Below are 22748 nucleotides of genomic sequence, written 5' to 3' on the forward strand. Positions count from 1 at the left end.
GTCTATCCAAAGGATTCTACATATTCTTAAGTATTTTAGGCAACATATAAAAATATCGGTTTAATGGGAAATTTAACTGGCAAAATTTAAATTTGTTATACAATTATTTTCACATAACAATTTTTAGATTACATCCATACATTGCTTAATTTTAGTAGTCGGATCACTAATCAATGGTTTATAATTGTCCAGATCTTGGATTATTATGGCACCCGCCTTATCAGCTGATTTTATAATCAAATCATTAAGCTCTGAAAGTTGTCTAAGAGCATATATTTATTGTGAACTAGAGTTATTTTTAACATATCTTCGCTTTTTTACAATCTTATCAATATCTCTCTCAACTAATTTAGAATATGTTTGAATATTGGAATTAAGGTTAGCATTAGGCAAAAAACAGAGAACGATGTCTACATCTATACTGAACAAAAATATAAACGCAACATGTAAAGTGTTGTTCTCATGTTTCATGAGCTGAAATAAAAAATCCCAGAAATTTTCCATATGCACAAAAAGCTTATTTCTCTCAACTTTTGTGCACAAATTTATTTACATCCCTGTTAGTCAGCATTTCTCCTTTGCCAAGATAATCCATCCACATGATAGTTGTGGCATATCAAAAAGCTGATTAAACAGCATGATCATTACACAGGTGTACCTTGTGCTGGGGACAATAAAAGGCCACTCTAAAATGTGGGAGTTTTGTCACACAATGCCACAGATGTCCATCAGAACTGTTAACAGAGAATTCAATGTTCATTTCTGTACCATGCCGCCTCCAAAGTAGTTTTAGAGAATTTGTCAGTACGTCCAACCGGCCTCACAACCGCAGACAATGTGTAAACACGCCAGCCCAGGAAATTCACATAAGAACATAAGAAAGTTTACAAAAGAGAGGAGGCCATTCAGCCCATCTTGCTCGTTTGGTTGTTAATAGCTTATTGATCCCAAAATCTCATCAAGCAGCTTCTTGAAGATCCCAGGGTGTCAGCTTCAACAACATTACTGGGGAGATGTCCAGACCCTCACGATTTCTGTGTGAAAAAGTGCCTCCTAGTTTCTGTCCTGAATGCTCCTTTATGTAAACTCCATTTGTGACCCCTGGTCCTTGTTTCTTTTTCAGGTTGAAAAAGTCCCTTGATTCGACATTTTCAATATCTTTTAGAATATTGCTGCTTGAATTAGGTCGCCGCGTAGTTTTTTTTTCAAGACTGAACAGATTCAATTCTTTTAGCCTGTCTGCATATGACATGCCTTTTAAGCCCGGAATAATTCTGGTCGCTCTTCTTTGCACTCTTTCTAGAGCAGCAATATCTTTTTTATAGCGAGGTGACCAGAACTGCACACAATATTCAAGATGAGGTCTTACTAGTGCATTGTACAGTTTTAACATTACTTCCCTTGATTTAAATTCAACACTTTTCACAATGTATCCGAGCATCTTGTTAGCCTTTTTTATAGCTTCCCCACATTGCCTAGATGAAGACATTTCTGAGTCAACAAAAACTCCTAGGTCTTTTTCATAGATTCCGTCTCCAATTTCAGTATCTCCCATATGATATTTATAATGAACATTTTTATTTCTGCGTGCAGTACCTTACAATTTTCTTTATTAAATGTCATTTGCGATGTGCCTGCCCAGCTTTGAATCTTGTCTAGATCATTTTGAACAACCCTTGCTGGGGCCACGCCTCCTACTTTTGTGTCTGTGAATTTAACAAGTTTGCTAACTGTACCAGAATCTAAATCATTAATGTAGATTAGGAATAGCAGAGGACCCAATACTGATCCCTTTGGTACTCCATAGGTTAACCAGTCCCTAATCCATGTACATGTGTTTCCTTGAATCCCAACTGCGTTCAGATTGAGAAAAAATCTATTATGCGCGACTTTGTCAAAATCTTTCTTGAAATCTCAGCAAACCATGTCATATGCTTTCAAATTATCCAGTATCGATGTTAGTTTAGACACGATCTCCCTTTCCTAAACCATGTTGTCTGTATCCCAGGATACTGTTACCATATCGGTAATTTTCTATTATTATAGTTTCCATAAGTTTGTATATAATAGAAGTCAGGCTTATTGGTCTGTAGTTACCTGGTTCAGTTTTGTTTCCCTTTTTGTGGATCGGTTTTACGTTTGCAATTTTCCAGTCTGTCGGTACAACCCCTGTGTCAAGAGACTGTTGCATGATCTTGGTTAGCGGTTTGTAAATAAATTCTTTCATTTCTTTGAGTACTATTGGAATGATCTCATCCGGCCCATTAATTTTTGTCCGTTATTCTGTCCAGGTTTAACACCCATTTTTTTTTGTCCAGGTTTAACACCTGGGCTTCAGCACTATTTCTTATGTATAGCGCTACCCCTCCTCCTCTTCTGTCCTGCCTGTCTTTCCTATACAGTGTATACCCACAAATATTATATTTGTCTCCATCACTCTCAGCCAACCAAATTTCTGTAACACCTATCGCATCAAAGTTACTTGATAGTGCAGTAGTTTCAAGTTCTAAAATTTTGTTTCTGATACTTTATCATTTCGTTGTCTTACCTGTGTTATTGTCTTTGTTTTGGTGCGGTCTCTCTACTGTTTTTTTGTTGATTTCCTTTCGTTTAGATGAAGTATTTCCATCTGTCCATATGGTCCTTTGCAAGGTGCCGACAGTATCCCAGATAATACCACAGTTTTGGTCTTCTCTTTTAATTTCCTTCCTTTGCAGGGATTTTGGTCTGTCTCTTCCAATGTTGTTTGTACTGATGTGGATGACTACTACAGGCCCATCTCCTGTTTCTTATAGGAGCCAGCCAACGTTCTCAGTGATGTGCTTGACCGAGGCTCCCGGAAGGCACCACATTGTTGTAGTAAGGGGGACCAATCTGCGAATTGAACTTGCTGTGTTTCTCAATATGGAGTCTCCAACAATCATGCCCTCCCTTCTTTTTGCTGTCTGGTCACCACTGTTAATAGGGTCCTGGATGTTGTTCCTTTCATTCTCTTGTTGTTGGTTCTGCTCATCAAAATTCTGAAGTGACTCAAATCTGTTGGTTTTTTTCATTTCTTGAGGAAGTTTCTTTTTTTCCCTGCTTCTGCGTACTTAACCCAGCTGTTCTGTGTGTGCCAACTCCTCAAAATCCTGTTGCTGTCTCATTTCTTCCAGCTTCATTACTTTCATACTTACTAGTTTATGCAAGTCCTGGATCGTGCGGCACTTTACGCACACTTGGTTTAGCTCTTCTGGGTTTTCCCACATCATGCAGGTGTCACAGATTACTGGCTTGAAGACCATGTTAATATTTTTTTTTTTGAAGCTGTTTCAACCTGCTTTCAAATTGCTTCTAAACTGTTGTGCACATTTCTCGCCTGCACTGCTCCCACGCTGTCACTGGGAAGACTGCCTCGTTTAACTGCGTTGTTCTGCCTTGCTGTTGGCTACTCCCCTCTCCCATATCTCAGAACGTCAATTGATCTGACATTGACTTGTGATCTGACTACTAAAATTAAGGAATGTGCATAATTCCCCAGGTAGGCCTATTTGACTGGCTGTGGTTGGATAACTGAAGATCTGTCCAAATTTGTTGATGTATAATTGAGAAAAAAAAAAAGTTGAACAATTACCATCATATTTCAAAGAATCTAGAGATGTCATAAATTGTCTGACTAAACTGAAAATAAAATGAAATAGTTTGTTGGTGAGTTTTGATATAGAAAGTTTGTATACGAATATTCCACAAGAATCATTTACAAGCGGTCATTCTTTCTTGAAGATAGAGTGTCGAGTCTGGGAGGCCCAAGGACCTCCCAGAGTGTCACCAGTCTGCCTGACCTGGGATTTTTTTGTGTATCCCAGCACACAGACTGTCCAGCTTCCGCTCGGAGAGGTGTGTAGGGCACACAGCTGGGACATTGAACAAGTTTGTGTTATAGCACCTTGACCCGTCCATTCAGCCGCTGGCACTGAATGCACCAATATAGTAAGGTTGCAAATGCAACTCTGGTTCTCTGAAAAAGAAAGTAGCCATCAACTAATGGATGTCACTGTTAGGTGATAAGAATATGATGACCTTTAAGCTTCCGTTGCTCTGATGTCAGCGCCGCGCCCCTCGGGTGCTGACTGACTATGAATGACTCTTTAGCTTAAGGCCGCAAGGGCTACTGAAGCGACCTCGCTGCTTTCAGAGAACAGGTGATGCATCCGCAACCTTAAGTTCTCTTTCAATTCGTAAATAGCAATTAAATAATGGGTACTGTGTACCAAAGTAGTCACGAGGGAGACGATGCAGCGGTAGGACAGGTTCGGTCTACAAGTTAAAAATATACATGGAATAGCGCCTCAGCGTGCGGTTCGAAAGACATATGTTCTAACAATGTCCTATGAACAGAGGGTCTTTAACAGTACGATATTGTACCAGGATACTCTTACCACATGGGTAGCGCTGGAGAGCGTACACAAAGAGTACAGCAGTCTAACACTATGTGGTCTCTTCCACTGGTGTAATAGAGCCCAAGACTGAAACTCCAAAAAGTGCAGAGGAATCCAGCAATTTCCGTCTGTATAACCTCATGAAATTGTATGGCGTAGCCCAGCTAGCCAAAGCACATATTTCAGACGCTGACACCTCGAAAGAGGGCCCAGGATGTCGCCATACACCCTGGTAGAATGCGCATTCAATTGCCCTGAAGGGGAAAGGTCAGCAGATTCATAAGAAAGAGTACTGGCATCCAGGCATTCCGTTCAGGGGCTAGACCCATAGCTGCATCAGCTGGGTGTTCGGGTGTCACAGATCGCAATGAGCCTGAGAGAGGAGATCCGCCCACAGAGGGATCCGCCTTGCTGGCTGTGCAGGAGTTGCGCCAGGGTCAAAAACCAGGTCCTTCGGGGCCACCGAGCAGCTACCAGAAGCACAGTAGCTTTCTTTACCCTGACATTCTCTAGGGGAGCATTGGTATCGTGGGATGGCATATAGGAGACCAGCGGGCAACTCGTATGCCAGGGCGTCTACTGCCAAAGGGACCGTCGCAGTCTCTCACGAGAACGTAGACGTAGTAGACTCTCGCGAGATATAGAGATCTATGTCAGCTCTACCGAACCACTCCCAGATGCATTTCACTGCCATGGGGTGAAGACGCCATTCCGAGGCCAGCGTACCTCCTCTGGAGAGGAGATCCGCGGCGTGGTAGAGTCAGTCCATTAAGTGGACTGCTCGAAGAGAAGAGAGACGGGGCAACCACAATAACAGCCAAACCATCATGCCGTGAAGGCTCTGAGATCTGCCCTGGCAGTTGATATATGCCAAGACCGCTACAGCACGTGTTTTTTCCGGACCACTTGAATAAATTGCTGTAGTGCGATATCTACTGCCCTGAGTTCAAGGACATTGATGTGGGCTGAGGGCCAAGGCTCCTCCCACACTTCCCGAGCCCACCCCATTCCAGACTGCGCCCCAGTCGTGGTTGGAGGTGACTGTGATAATGGTTGTCCCCCTTACGAAGGCTGGAGGGGATCCTGCACCAGCGCAGGGTTCTCCTGCAGGACTGGGATATCGCCAGTCTACGATATCTTTCTCATTGAGGATGAAGCACAAATGAGTTGAACCAGGCCTGGAAAGGCCTTTGGTGGAGAAGGCCCAAAGGAAGGGCCTGTAAGGCAGCAGCCATCAACCCTAGCATGCGCTGACACAGCACCATGCTTACTGTTTCTCTAAACCTGAAAAGGGAGGCAAGACTCTGTTGTGGTAACTCTCTGAGCTGTTAATTTGGTCTTCATATACACCGAGTCTAGGTGGAGGCTCAGAAAATCCAGCTAGCTTGGCGTGAGGCTGCACTTTCACAGGTTCATCCTGAGACCAAGCCGCTGGAGGTGGTCTATGACCAACGCCGTATGTGCCAGGGCTTGCTTCTGCGACTGAGCGAAGATGAGCCAGTCGTCTATAATTTATAAGTCAAACTCTCTGTAACTGCAGATGTGAGGAAAAGGTGCGAGGAGCAAGGGACAGACCGAAGGGGAGTACGCAATATTCGTAGAACCTGCCCTGAAACCCGAAGCGAAGGTATTTTCATTGTTCAGGCCTGATGGGTATGTGAAAGTACGTATCTTTCAGGTCCACAGTGGTAAACAAATTACCCGGCTAAATGGCCTGGACGACATGGCGGTGCGTAAGCATCTTAAAGAAAACTAAAAGTGTTTGTTCAATAGTCTCAGATCCAAGATCAAGGTCCTTTTTGGGCACTAGGAAGTACTTTGAGTAGAACCCCTCCCTGCAAGAGGGGGGATCTACTTATACACGACGAGAGCACCAGGATTTCTGTGTTGAGAGCCGCATGTTAGAGCAGGTCCTTCACTGCAGTTACTATCACACCCCCCCCGAAAGAGTAGTTTTAACTGGATCTGAAGGCTATAACCCCGCCCGCATAGTCTTGAGCACCCAACTGTTTTTGGTGCTGGTCTGCCAGTATAGTAACTAGGAGACAAGGTTTGAATGCTGCTGCTGCAACCCTTCAAGGATGATGAGCATTAGGCCTTGCAGTCGCGGAACCCTTGGGTCGCTGGCGAATGCTGCCCACCCTCTTTGCATGTCGACTGCGCTGCGAGCAGGAGCTGCAGGGCATGCCAGAAGGAGCACAAGCGGGCCTGGGCGGAGGCTGTTTCCCACACAAGGGGGAACTCCTAGCAGGCAAGATAGACTTTTGTGGAAGCAGCCAGTCATACTGCCTTGATGCCTCCGTGGTCTTCAGAGTCCTCCTGAAGCATCTCCTCCACTGCAGGGCGAAACATATGGCAATGAGTAATAGGGGCATCCAGGAAAGAGGACTTGTCCTGTCCCTTAACTCTAGCTTTGGAAAGCCAGAGTTGTTCTCTGGTGACCACCAGCGCCACAAGGCATTGGCCCTCCCCTCTGGCTGTGAGTTGGGATGGCCTGGTGACTGTCTTAGAGACCTGGTTCTGGTCTTCTATGTGAGCCGCCGTAACAATATCAGGGAGCTCTTTAATAAGGATGGCCTCATAGACAGAGAGCATGCTCGACACATTGAAAAGCCAGACAGCTTGGGAGCAAGTGAAAAATGCCATCTCCAGCTACGTTTCTGTTGTCCGACACTGTCTGTTAGGACATTGTAGGTCCTTGGCCTGTCCAATCCCTGGTGCCAGTACGAGGGCCGCAATACCAGAGTCATGCTAGGTGCTGACACTGGGTTGGACTAGGAAGACTGTATCTGGCATTGTCCTGTGCTGTACTGGCTTAACCAAGGAGAACCAGTAGGCCTGGGGCTCCTATAGTCTCTGGGTCATTCCACCCGTAGACGTTGAGTCGCTCGCTCATCCAAAGCCTCAAACGCTGGCCCTGGAGATAAATCGGATCATGTTGCAGGTCATCCACCAAGTTGCAAGAAGGTCCCTCCTGCACAAGTTCGTCTTCACCAGATCCTCTTCATTTTCTGAGATGGCCTCAGTCTCAGGCTCAACAGCCGGAACGGGCGGCAGGGGCACGGGTGGTGCCAGAGGCCGACAACATGCTCCTCATGAGTGACTGTTGTCCCATCAACACCTCCATAAAGCGATCAATCTGGTCCGTGAGGGCCGAGATCCCGCTAGGCTGTTTCTCCCTACGGGACCTGGAGCACAAACGCTTCCACGTGGGAAGTGAACGCTCCTTAGGAGGGGAGAACTGCCCCACGCTCCTGATAAGTGAGAGAGATATCTCCCAAGAGACGGTGAGGGTGACCTGGATAGCTGCAGGTAAATTTACATTATAATCACAAATCTTGAAAAACTACTCACTTCTAAATCTTTTGTAGTCATTTTTGTATTATTTTAGTAAATACATGTTAATTTTATTCATATGTTGTTTTTTTACTGACTATGTGAACGAAAAGACACAAAAGCTGCCATTCTCATTGGAAATAGCGATATTTCAAAATATCACTGTCCTGGTCACAAAAGCAAAGTTCGTGGGGAATAATAACAATTTTCTATACTTTTGAGGCATAAGCATCCCAAAATATGCGATCGGACTGGGCCCCTTTTCAGCTTCTGTTAAGGCATTCATGGGTAGGATAACCCTGAGGGAAAGGCTGCCGGTCTTCTAGGTCTCGCTCAGAAAGGTCGGCGGCTCCCCTCTCCAGGTGAGAAGGAAGGGCCACTTGTCTCAAAGGCATTAGTCACCTAACTGGCAGGAACCTCCATGCCTGAACACCATGCCTGCCTAGTCGGGCTGAAGAAGAGACTGGCCCAGCGACCCTAATTTCCTTGGCTCACCTCCTTGACCTTGTCCTAGTCCACAGTAGGGTAATCGGACAGGGTTTTACAAAAAAACCACAGAAGACTTGTCCAGGACTCTGAGATAAAGAAGAACATCAAGAAAATCAACCTCCAAATGGGGCGGCAGTGTTTGTGGAGCAATTCTGCCATGTGGTCGGTGTCGAGACCCAAGCATGGATATGGCACCACAACCCCGACACCTTGTAATAGACTGTGTAACTAGCCAAGGATTTCGAGAACTCTTACTTCTCCGCCCGGACAGGGTTACGCTGGTCTCCACACTTCGGAGCAGCCAAACCCTACCTTTCTCTCCACCATCACCACTATTAGCCCTGGGACCCAGACTTCTGACACCACTGGAGACCAAGGTTAACCCCAGCTGTGGTACAGCTGCTGCCCCTGTCCCATTGCCATACCAGCAATGGGACAAATATCTAACCATTGCCCCCTCTGTCCCTCCAACTTGTTTTAGATGCAACCTACCGGGACATCAGGCCCTGCTGTCATAGAGTGTGGCGTGGCTGTCTGTAATTGGGCAGCTGAGATAGGTAAGCGTGGATAACATTGTCGGGAGGAGCCTTGTATGATTGATGTGATTCTATGTAATGTGAAAACCCATGCACTAGTGGACAAGGATTTGAGCAAACCTTAATTAGAACAGCTCTCTTGGCCGGTGTGTCATGGCGGCCACGAGGTCAGGTGGCCATCTCTTGTATCCATGGAAACATAGCCTACACTGGAAATATACTTATTGATATGACCGGTAAAATCACTTGGTAGTTGGAGTGGCGGAAAGGTTAACACACCCAGTTATTCTGGACAGAGACTGGCCAAAATTCAAAGAATAATGAAAATAATGGCAGTAGCACACATAAATATGGCAGAAAAAAAGAAAAGGGAACACATTTGTGATGTGTTTCAATTTCAAGCTGAAATGTTTTCTCATATTTTCTAGAAAAACAAATAAAGAGAGGACAGCAAAATGTAAGATAGCATCACTGAGACGAGGCTGGGATCTAGTGGGAGAGTGCTCGAATGGTAACAAGCCAGTCAAAAGGAATCGGAACGCATTGTGAACAAGAGGGTGAAAGTTACGGGCCATCTAGGGCAGACGCTACTCCAGCCCCTCTCAATACGTGAGACGTGGAAACGTCACTAATGCACTCTTGGGGGCAGGTCCGGACTATTGAAGGTAAGATTTTGGTGGAGCTGGGGCGCTAGTACAGTAGCTTGCGAAAGTATTGACCCCTCCCTTGGCATTTTTCCTATTTTGTTGACTTACAACCTGGAATTAAAATGGATTTTTGGGGGTTTGTATCATTTGATTTACACAACATGCCTACCACTTTGAAGATGCAAAATATTTTTTATTGTGAAACAAACAAGACAAAAAAAAAAACAGAAAACTTGACCGTGCAAGTATTAACCCCTCAAAGTCAATACTTTGTAGAGCCACCTTTTGCAGCAATTACAGCTGCAAGTCTCTTGGGGTATGTATCTATAAGCTTGGCACATCTAACCACTGGGATTTTTGCCCATTCTTCAAACCAAACCTACTCCAGCTCTTTCAAGTTGGATGGGTTCCGTTGGTGTACAGCAATCATACCACAGATTCTCAAATGGATTGAGGTCTGGGGTTTTAACTAGGCCATTCCAAGACATTTAAATATTTCCCCTTTAACCACTCAAGTGTTGGGCTAGCAGTATGCTTAGGGTCATTGTCCTGCTGGAAGGTGAACTTCCGTAAAAGTCTCAAATCTCTGGAAGACTGAAACAGGTATCCCTCAAGAATTTCCTTGTATTTAGCGCCATCTTCAATTTTGACCACTTTCCCCAACCCTGCTGATAAAAAAAACATCCCCAGAGCATGATACTGCTATCACCATGCCTCGCTGTGTGGGATGGTGTTCTCGGGGTGATGAGAGGTGTTGGGTTTGCGCAAGCATAACGTTTTCCTTGATGGCCAAAAAGCTCAATTTTAGTCTCATCTGACCAGAGTACCTTCTTCCATATACTTGGGATATTTTGTCCTTTAAGCAATGAGTTATTTCTGGCCACTCTTCCATAAAGCCCAGCTCTGTGGAGTGTATGGCTTAAAGTGCTCCTATGGACAGATACTCCAATGTCCGCTGTGGAGCTTTGCAGCTCCTTCAGAGTTATCTATGGTCTCTTTTTTTGCCGCTCTGCTTAATGCCCTCCTTGCCTGGTCCATGAGTTTTGGTGGGCAGCCCTCTCTTGATAGGTTTGTTGTGTGCCATACTCTTTCCATTTTTTTAATAACGGCTTTAATGGTGCTCCGTGGGATGTTCAAAGTTTCAGAAATCTTTTTATAACCCAACCCTGATCTATACTTCTCCAAAACTTTGTCCTTGACCGGTTTGGAGAGCTCCTTGGTCTTCATGGTGCCTCTTCCTTGGTGGTTTCCCCTTGCTTAGTGGTGTTGCAGACTCTGGGCCATTTCAGAACAGCTGTACATATACTGATATCATGTGACAGATCATATGACACTTGGATTGTACACAGGTGGACTTTATTTAACTAAGTTTGTGACGTCTAATTTAGAAGCTTAATAGCAAGGGGGTGAATACATATGCACGTACCACTTTTCCATTATTTATTTTTTAGAATTTTTTTGAACAAGTTATTTTTTTAATTTCACTTCACCAATTTTGACTATTTTTTGTATGTCCATTACATGAAATCCAAATAAAAATCAATTTTAATTCCAGGTTGTCTAGCAACAAAATAGAAAAAATGCCTAGGGGGGGTCAATACTTTCGCAAGGCACTGTATATCCACACTTCAGTGTCAACGGTAAATCTAGCCACAGGCACAGGACAGCCTGTAATACAATTATTTGTTCTCCCGTCTTATCAGACCAAGTTCATGAGGCTGTCGTATGATTTCTCTTTTGCGGGGCACCTGAGCTGAAAAACAAGGGAACAGATATTGGTTTGATTCTATTTGGTAGGTCATTCTGATGTATCGAAATATGTAGCCACATGCCCTGACTGCCAGCGAGTAGCGCAGGGTCGAGTGCACCTGGTCTCTCTGGTTCCACTGCCACTTATTTCCACTCCTTTTGAACGCATTGCAATGGGCCCTTTGCTACCTTATGACTTCGGGTATTCGCATATATTAGTAGTGGTAGATTATGCATTCAATACCCAGCAGCAGTTCCATTGAGGTCCACTAGTGCCTCTGCAATAGTTACAGGGTTAGTACAGATTATGGATAGAGTAGGGATCCCGAAGGAGATTTTGACTGATCATGGACCAAACTTTTTGCCTAACTCGTTAGAGCAGGTATATAAAATATAAAATTTACGTCCCATCAGGATGTCTGTTTATCATCCACAGATAGAAGGTTTGGTAGAAAGCTTTAATCAGACTTGAAGCAGATGATGAGATGTTTTCTTAGTAGGTCTGATTTATAGCCCCAGACAATGTAGAGGATGATTTAGGCCCCTGTTAGGCCCCCCCCCCCCTAACAAAAAAAAATAATTTAGATGGGGGAACAATTGATTGCAGATCACAAGCTTATTGAGTTGAACAATGTTTTTTTTTTTTTTATTGACTAACATGGTTGCATATGACATTATATCTACCTCAGATTTAAACATACGAGAGAGACTTTACCCGATCCTGGAAAGACGGCAAAGTGGCATTCACAAAAAGGTATAGCACATGTTCGAATTTGGGGTGATTGAACTTCCCAGAAGCGAGTGATGCAGTTCAATTATGATAGTGGCCAAGAACGATAGCACCAATCGCTTCTGTGTTGACTTCTGGAAGGTAAATGCTAATGCCAAGTTCGATGTGTACCCTATTCCTTTGGGGCAATGAACTATAGAAAGACTGAGAAAGGCGAAGTTTATCTTGACCTGACAAAGGGATACTGGCAGATCCATTTAACCAGCAGCTGTAGAGAGAAAATAACATTTTCAACCCTAGAAGGGCTGTTTCACTTTAAAACAATACCGTTTGGGTTACATGGTATGTAACTATGAATTACATTCAGAATATGTGGCAATGTAAATTGACCATTGTGGTGAATTACAGCTCTACCTGCTGAGAGCATTTGGCTAGGGTTATGGCTGTCCTTCAGTCTCTAAAGGATGCTGGCTGACAGCTAACTTGCGAAAATGTGTGTTTATCAAATCAGAGCCTCATTTCTTAAGCAGTGAGAGAGAGAGAGAGCAGTGAGTTAAAAGCATTGAGAGAGAGCACTTATTTAATGAGCAGTTATTTAATAAGCAGTGAGAGAGCAGAGATTTAATAAGCAGTAATTTAATAAGCAGTGAGACAGCAGTGATTTGATAAGCAGTGAGAGTGCAGTCATTTATAAAGGAATGAGAGGGAGAGCAGTGATTTAATAAACAGTGAGAGAGCAGTTATTTAATAAGCAGTGAGAGAGCAGTGATTTAATAGACAATGGGAGAGAGCAGTCATTTATTAAGCAGTGAGAGAGAGAGCAGTGAGTTATAAGCAGTGAGAGAGAGCAGTTATTTAATAAGCTGTGAGAGAGCAGTCATTTATGTAGCAGTGAGAGAGAGAGAGAGAGCAGTAAGTTAATAAGCAGTGAGAGAGAGAGCAGTGATTTAATAAACAGTGAGAGAGCTGTCATTTATGTAGCAGTGAGAGAGAGAGAGAGCAGTGAGTTAATAAGCAGTGAGTGAAAGCAGTGATTTAATAAGCAATTGAAGAGCAGTGATTTAATAAACAGTGAGAGAGCAGTCATTTATTAAGCAGTGAGAGAGACAGAACAGTGAGTTAATAAGCAGTGAGAGAGAACAGTGAGTTAATAAGCAGTGAGAGAAAGCAGTGATTTAATAAGCAATTGAAGACCAGTGATTTAATAAACAGTGAGAGAGCAGTCATTTATTAAGCAGTGAGAGAGAGAGAGAGAGTAGTGAGTTAATAAGCAGTGAGAGGGAGAGCAGTGATTTAATAAGCAGTGAGAGAGCAATGGTTTAATAAGCAATGAGAGAGAGAGGAGAAAACTGTTGCAGCAGCAAAGTTCATTCAAAATGATCTAGACAAGATTCAGAACTGGGCAGACACATGGCAAATGACATTTAATAGAGAAAAGTGTAAGGTACTGCGCACAGAAAATGAAAATGTACATTATAAATATCATATGAAATACACTGAAATTGAAGAAGGAATCTATGAAAAAGACCTAAGAGTTTTTGTTGACTCAGAAATGTCTTCATCTAGACAATGAGGTGAAGCTATAAAAAAGGCCAACAAGATACTCGGATACATTGTGAAACGCGTTGAATTTAAATCAAGGGAAGTAATGTTAAAACTGTACAATGCATTAGTAAGACCTCATCTAGAATACTGTGTTCAGTTCTGGTCACCTCGTACAAAAAGGATATTGCTACCTTAGAAATAGTGCAAAGAAGAGAGACAAGAATTATTCCTGGTGTTAAAGGCATGATATACAGACATGGTAAAAAATAATTGAATCTAATCAGTCTTGAACAAAGAAGACTATGCAACTGGTCTCTCTTGCTTGTAATGCTGTCTAAACTGATATCTGTTAGTAGCTCTTGTCTGAATTACTATTTCAGGTTTTTTCACTCCATTATATTCATATGATTCTGTATGACACACGCATCAACAATGTTTAGAATTATCCTAGCCCTGTATTTAATATAATATGCCTGTATTTAATATATTTGCTTTTTTTCTTGATTGATTGAATAGCAGAGTGTACAGCTACTTTGTGGTTTTGTTTTCCTTTTTACTTTCTCCTTCGGTTTTGGACTTGATCAATTATTATTTAAGCACCTGTTTGTGAACGTGAGTTTGCACAAACCATCGCAGGGAATAAATTATTCCGAATATGAATGCAGAATAATTATCATTGTTGATAGTGTATCACCGACATTAAATACAGCCACCCCAAGAACTGGATCTGCAACTACATAAAGTCTGACCATTAATCCCCTTCTCTTTCACTCTATTTCTTATTGTTTGTGCTGATACTTTAACACCATATTCTTCAACTACCTCCTGCACAGTATCTTTTCAGTTAATTCGAGGTCTTGGATTTACCACCCACAGGACTGGATAGTTCTTGTAATCGCTGGAATGAATACTGCAAACAGGCTCCAGTCCTGTCCTGTAGCTGGGGGCGGGACTGACGGTAATAGGAAGCCTGGAATGAATCCAGCTGAATGATTTCCAATATGCAAAGGGAATATAAGTTCAGAAATTCATCAGTATGCTTGGAATGCACAGTTACAAAGAGAGCTAAAGCGAACTATATCAATTCCACTTTTAACAAACTAGATCAACAGATAGTGGTGAGAGGAGAAAAAACTTTCTACACCGACTTACAGGATGGGAGAGTCTTATTTGTAAAGGGTTAACAGTTATTGTAAAGGGGGCAGCAGGATGTGTAAACGAAACAATAGACAATACAAGTACTTTCATTTTCATTACGACAGTTGCTATAATAGATTTTGAAAAAAATGATAAGGAACTGGTATTGTGCTTAATTTAGTGGTCAGACTGTATTAATATTGCCTGCCTTGCAAGAACACCATAACAGTGTTTTCTTGCATAAACGAAAACTTTTATTATATAATATAATATAATATATCTATATATATATAGCTATGCTATAATATCTATATATAATATTAGCGCTATATATATATATATACATATATAATAACATAAAATTATGTTCATTCTCTGAAAAGAGACATCCTAGAGACCTATTTCTAGAAAAGTGCTTCTGAAGTGTGTAATGCAGCAACAGCAGCCTTCATTGGATCTAGGAGCGTTCTTCTTGTGCAAGAACTGTGTTAGGTACTAATTTAGTTATAATATGTTATGGACATGTTTTTATAGGGCTTTCCTTTAACACTTGAATATTTATATATTTATTTATTTAGCATCTATAATAGATCCCTTTAGCCAAGACGCTTTACAAGTTTTTAGAATTTGTACAAACTGAAAAATGTGTGAAGTGAGAGGATAAGATTGCTGCGGTAGGGTAAGGAGATCAATAGCTATTTGAAAGCAAGGACCAGAGGTCAGGATCGGGAGGCAAGGTCATAACAGCAGGTCGGAGATCAGCAGTAAGGTTAAGTCAAGCAAGGGAAAAAAGATGAGCTTTAAGAGGAGCGGAAACTTCATAAAGTAGGATAGAGAGGGAGAGTCGTGATTGGGAGAGTAAGGGACAAGGAGGAATATAATAGGAAATTAGTGCAGCCAGATACATACACCAACATTAACACTCAACACAAAATACACATAGGGGTGGGCACTTTGCCACAATGTCTGATACAAAAAAAGAATGTCGCCCTCATAAAAACAAGATCTTTTTATCAGACCGTATTCTTTTGTCGTCAGAGTAAAATTAGTTTTTTGTGAGGCTGTCATCTTGTATATATGTATATGCTTGTATATACGTACATGCGGTTTGGGTCATGCTCCAGACTTGTCCTTATATAGGCGAGTTTGATTTGTATTTGTTAAATTAAGGCATGAAAGGCAGATAAAAGTAATATGATTTATTGATGTAAAAAAAATTTGTATGTAGGAATAAAATTGATGCTGTTAGATAGATAATTGTTTGTAAAGTAAGGGCTGAAGTAACCTTTTTTTTTATTTGTTAGTCTTTTTACAATTCCACTCACATGTCATGTAGACACTTGTAGAATGTTAGAAATTGACATAGGCAAGACTTTGTGAACATCTGTATAGTCCCACCTTCATTTTATATGTTCATTAGATGAAGATCTCACTCCAGGGCATAAACACATAAACCTGACCTAAGCTTGTGAAGCCCTGAAGTTACTCTTCTTGTACTCTCCAGAGCCATAATGTCATCGCTTGTTCCAAGTAGTTCCATGATTTCTATATTGTTCACCAGCCCCTCTCTTGGTTAATTGAGAATACTAGATCAATGCAAAGTTTTCTCCCTCGTAATGGCATTTACACACAATGTTAAACAGCAGTCATTTGCCACATTTCCCAGTCATTTGATACCAGGGAATCTGAAGTCCTCTGTGATTATCCCCTGCCTCACTTTATAAAGGCTTTTTACATAATAATGCCACTAAAGTTGAACCAGAATTTATCGCATATTGCTTTGGTCTACAAGTTAAGTAGACTAACATGTTTCGGCGTGAGAGTCCATCAAATCAATAAATAATAGGATTGTGGGACTATACAGAGGTTCACAGAAGACTTCAGTAATGGAATGGACAGTATATTGATCTGGGAAACCATTTTAACATGTTATTTATTTATTTATTTATTTATTTATTTATTTATTTATGTTTCAGGCCAGTTCAAATGACTGGATCTTTACAACCGGCAGGACGAATCTTAGCCATAATCCATACAACAGTTGTCGCACCCATTGACAACTGTTACGCAATACGAAACTTTGACGTCCAAATAAATATATCCAATATAATATATAATATATATATATATATATATATATATATATATATATATATATATATATATATATACACAACACCTGGGGGAGGCTGGAATTGTAGTTAACATCAATGGGCGCTTTGTTACATAATTAACGATATTTTGCTTTTCTGGATGTGTTGTTGTTTTGGGAAGTATTGCTGTATAGACAAAATAGGAAAATTGAAAAAATTGAGCTCCATGCTACAACTACTAACTAGGCCATGGTGCATATCAATCACATGATGAAATATGTTGCTTATACATTATTATTATTATTATTATTATTATTATTATTATTATTATTATTATTATTATTATTATCATTTTGTATTATGCCCTGTGTTGTTTCATGTATTTTTACATACTGTATTTTGTATAATTAGGAAAGAAAACTATCAGGTTATCATCATACATGCATTTCAATTACAAGTATGGGAAGAAAAATACATCAATTAGTTAAAAACTAAAGAGTTAATGTCTTTGCTAAACAGTGCCAAATTCCTGCAGCTCAATACCAACCTAGACAGCTATTGTAAGAAAGGGAAATCATACAGTATTTGCAGGCTACTGTATATCGGCATAATTTTAAAAATAGTAAATTCCTGTAGTGCAACAACGATGTAAGAGATATAGCAATCATATCTACATAGGCATGTGTTTTTCATTTCAGTATTTCTCCTATTTACAGAGGATTTGACAGTCCTTTTTTAACATAGTACAAATTTTTCCCTAGAATTAGAACTGAATGAGGAAAAATCACAGCTGACAAATTCTTGGAGAATTCACTTGCTATTAGACATGGTAAAATACTTAATTTCCTGTGCGACATAAATTTTTAACAAATGATTTGATTTTGTCACTGTCAATCTGTGTAATTTAAAATCCTTTAAACTACCTTTTTTGCATTGGAATTTGTAATGCAAATAATTGTGCAAACCAATCTCAAAACATCTTGCAATTTAAGAGAAAGTGACGTTATACTAATGTAACAGCAGTCTGCGTAGAGAGAGAGGGAGCTGTTGAATGTATCCTCGAAGCACAGTTGACTAACACATAAGAACAATGAACAAGGTTTGGTGGCAATTTAAACGACGCCAAGTTTCCGAATGATAAAGCATCTACACATTGTAGTTAGGTATGCCCATAAACACCTTCACCACTCACTACGAATGACAGGTGGGATTGGGATTGGGAAGTTTAAGGCCTGATCTACGAACTTAATTGCTGGATTATTTTCTAAAAGTGAAATGGTGAATGTGTAGGATTTTGTGTCTAGGTGTGAGCACCTCTTTAGGGATACCCTACCAGTATACCCGCTCCATAAGCATTATTCTTAGCTAGCATTTGTTGTAAATGCTGATTTGGCATACCAGCAAGGTTTTGTATATCAGAGTAAATGAGTCACATAATTATAGTAAAAGATTACTTAGAATCCAGGTTAATAATTAAGAAACATGTTTCATGTATTAGCCAAATTATCATTTAAAGATACCAGTATAAAAAGAATAATTTATAGATATTTCTAAATATTTTTTAAAGATATTTCTCCTAGATACAGTATCTACGTATTATTTTAAGATATTTGTAAGATATCTATATTTCATTTTTAGAAATATCTAATTGATTTACAGATATCGTTAAAATGAATTTTGAAATCCCAGAATGTTTAAAAATATTTGTAATTTAATTTGAGGCAGGTCAAAATGTTTTACAGATACCGGATAACTTTAAATATTTCTTTTGGGTGAGACATTTTAAGTGAGTATTGCAAATTACTACTGTGTGCAGGTGCAGGAATACAGCAGTGATCAATTAACAGACACACACAACAGCAATCCAGGTGCAGTTATATTTTATTATAGTTCCAAAGTTTAATTACAAAACGGCAGTTCTAAAGCATAAAAATATTTTAAATATTAACATAAGGATATATTTGTTCAGTAGACAAATATTTTTTTCAGAAACAAGCAGCAATGGTCCGCGGGATTGCATTCCCAAATATTTCCCCACCGGGAAGTGCTTTTTATTTGAATGCCCTGGCACGTCAATCTTGATGAAGAAGGTTTGGTTTCCTCTCACCCAAGCTAAGCTGTATTAATAACAGTCAAAAGTTGTTATAATCGTCGAAAACACTAGGCTTTGAATAAATTATTGTTTTTATTGAATTATTATTAAGTTTTTTCAGTCAGTCAGTGAAAATGTATACCCTTGATCAAAGTGAACTAAATAGAAAAACTTTTACAAATAAAAACATGTATAAGAACTGTTTTACTAATTGCACCACTCTGCTGGCAGTGTCAGTATCACCTTCTCGTCCCTAATGCAAATAATTTGTTTTCCAGTGTTTGAGGCCCTGATGAGTACGTACGAGGAAGTAATCAAACAAGGCAAAGTGCTCGTTGTGGAGAATGCCGTTAAGAAACTGACCAAAATTGAAAACGAACATGCAGAGCCGGAAGCTTTCTCTTTTTACAAAGAAAATCTAGCAAAGATCCCCTTACCCACAGATACTGCTGAGCGACTCTCAGTTCTTAACGGCAAGTGGGAGAAAAAAGCTCTGGACATGTTTAATAAGCTCTCCTTTGAGGATGAAAATGGACAGCACCAGATTAAACTTGGGGCAAGATTTTAATAATATGGAATGATGAATCTCTTAACTATTCCTTGCACATATAGTCCACAGTTTCTAAAATAAATTCTATATTGGGTATCCTGCATGATATTTTTCATGTTTTCAGTATAAGAATGGCAAGCACTGCTCCTTACAGGAGATTCTGCTATCATACTCTTCTAGCTCTATTGCGGGTATTTTGGTCCTGAAACTAATCCATGTTCCTACCCCGACCCCAGTATACACACAGTCACTGGCGTTCTTCTTCTTTTTCTTTTTTAATAACTAAAACCCTGACCCTGGTTAAGCATACAGTCGTCAGCTGTTTACAGCTTGTTTAGATCTTACTTCAAGGCTTCCAAACGTCCTCATGTAGGGCGGACCATCAGAGATCCATGTGCTTACAGCAGCCCCAAAGTAAATCTGCAAGCTGCTGGTTAGGAATCGGCACAGCGAATCGCACTCCATCCCCTCTCCGCAACCAAACATAGCAGGCAGGTCTCCCCAGTGGAGCACCCACTCCCGAACAACCACACACTCAATCAAATGCCAAAAACCCCGTCTGCACACACACAAGCAAAACAAACACACACCTTCCATATGTAGGACCTGAGTCCTGCCACAAGGACTTTGGCACATGTAAGCTCTTCAGGTTCCTAGTAGCTGATTGATCTCAAAACCTGTTCAGTTGGGTCTAAAGGGATCCTAGTAATTCTGCCTCAACAACATGGGAAGGTACCCTTATCCACATCTTCAGCACTATATGTGAAGAAGTGTCTCCGTCTCCTTCTTTATGTACTGCTCTTAAAATATTGGTTAACTTTGTTAACTTTAAGATCTTTTTCAAACATTCCACCACCACCCCCATTCTTCATTCCTGTCCGGAGTCTATCGCCCCTTTAATTTTCAAATGTGTCCTGTGTTCCCTGTTTCTTTACTGTGCTTAACATAATGATTTGGGTTAACTGTAGCAACTCCTTTTAGGATTTTAAAGACTTTAGTATTGCCCCCCCTTAATTCTTCTGTGTTTCAGCCAAAATAGATTCAAATTCTGTATCAGAAGTGAAATGGGCCAATTTGAATCCAGTATAATTCACAATTGTAACCCTTATGTATCTCCCTTGTGTTAAAATTTCCGTGACCTCTCTGTTGGTTAGCTACTGTGTACTAAATAATTACAGAAGTTAAAGATTGAAACCATATTGCAAGGAATAAACATTCAATAGCAGATTTTTTTTGCCCATGTTATTCAAATAAAATATAATGTTTACTTGCTTAAGCCCTCTTTCTTAATTTATTTTGGGCACCCTGTCATCTCAAAGTAAATAAACGTTTTTGTTATACAAACTTCTGTTACTGTTTTTTAGCATTGGCATTTCTTATTCCAACTATTTCCGCATCTGGCCCCGTCATTTACATCATGAGAATATTCCTTGTAGCTCCCAAGAAAACAGAAAAACGAAAATAACTTTGTAAGAACATAAGACATTAAGAACATTTCCAAACAAGAGGAGGCCATTCCCTCTGTCCTATGTCTGTCTCCACTGTGTCTCACTGTGTCATCTGGTCCTGGTTTCTGTACTGCTCTTAAAGTCTTAGTTAACTTTCTCTACTTCTTTTAAGATCTTTTTGAAACATGCCCCCTGTCCTTATTTATTCCAGACTAAATAAATGTTTTAATATCATGTTCATTGCTCTTCTAAACATAGTCAGTTTACTTTGATAATGGTTTTGGAGAAAACTGGCAACGACTCAGAATTTGTTTCAATATCTCAATTTCTGCTGGAGACTTGAAACTGCAAAGTTATTTACAGTTTTCAAAAAGATTTAGTTAAGTGAAGAAATATGTTTTTCTTTCAATCCCTAGATGTGTAATAATCATTTGTAACAACACCTGAAGCTATTTATGCACCGTGCTAAAAAAATGCCAGGTTTGCACGAGGTCATCCAAGGTACCACATTCAGTCTTATTTATTGATCTTGCAGTTTTCAAATCACCTATTTTTAGGAACAATTTTAAATTGTGCATTAATTGTAAATAAACATTATTACACCTAGCTAGCTATGCAAAACAATGTAAAAAATATGAGAAGGCGTTCACCTTTGCAAACACTTGTACTGCTGTTTCATTTTCTCCAGAAATCTATTCTGGACCATTACAAGTCAGTCTGCCGTAAGAATGAAGAAGCTTCGAGAAACCATTGTCAAGCTCCCATTAAGGAACTCTCCGAGGATATGAAGACAAAACAAAGTGGAGTGTATTACATGAAGCCAGGAGGGTATGAGCTCTTCAAAGCAGACAAGGAATAGATCGAGAAGCAATACAGAGATAAGCCTGGCAAAGGGATAGAGGTACTGGAGCTTCACTTTGTTCTCTTTTAGTGTTTGTGTCTAGACAGTGAGGTACATTAACACGAAATCTTACAAAATGAAGTACTTTAGAAATCCGGCATTTCTGTGATACAAAGTGTCTAAAGCACAAGCTGTGAGCCCGTCTTAGAAATATGTTCAGTGTCAAACAATATTCACTTATGCTGGACAGTTTTACAACAGAGCCTAAACATATTATTTAACCCTCACCCGTCTGATTTTGATTGAAGTAACACATTTTAATAAAGACACAATGAATAGGTATTATTACTTATGATTATTAACATTTTTGTCTGTGTCACGCATGAGATATGAATTGCCTTTGGTTACAATTTTGTTCAACAGCTTTCAGCTCCCCACTTTAAAATTGTTCCAGTGTCACTGTCTAGAATACATTTCTTCAAATAAGTTTCTTTGTTTTTGGTGTTTAACTCCTTTCACTGATAAATTCACGCTTTTTAAAAATGATCCTTACCAGTTTTCACATATTTTCTCATGAATCTGAACTCTCGTCCTCCAGGTGTAGTAACTCTTGAAATCACTAGTAGTGCAATAATTTGTGATGGGTGTTGTAAAAATGTTATAATTTAGCTTGGCATTTATCAAATATTACTGACGGCAGTGGAATCTAGAAATGCAACTACATTACAGACAAGGTGAAATCATTCTCAATATAGTGAAATAATAAATACGACACTGAAATACTAGTGCTCAAATCAAAAAAAGTGAATAATAACAACAAAGAATCACACAAATAAAACCAAGTGAATCCACATTACAATCACACCAGGACAAAGTATTCATAAATGATTACAGGACACTACAGATGCCATAGTTGTTGTTGTTGTTATTCTTATTGTTCTTTGTTCCTTTTCAGGCATATAATTCTAAAGGACTTTCTGGAAGATATTGAGACGGCTAGCAAAGCAATCCTCCTAGCTGACAATACTTGGAGAAGTGAGAGTATTACTATACTTGATTTTCCAACCAGTATTTCTAGTTGTCACAATGTAACTCTTACCGCAACTAGAAATACTGCCACTTTGGAATATGTGTTTA

The sequence above is a fragment of the Polyodon spathula genome, chromosome 60, assembly GCF_017654505.1.
Source record: "Polyodon spathula isolate WHYD16114869_AA chromosome 60, ASM1765450v1, whole genome shotgun sequence".
NCBI lineage: Eukaryota > Metazoa > Chordata > Actinopteri > Acipenseriformes > Polyodontidae > Polyodon > Polyodon spathula.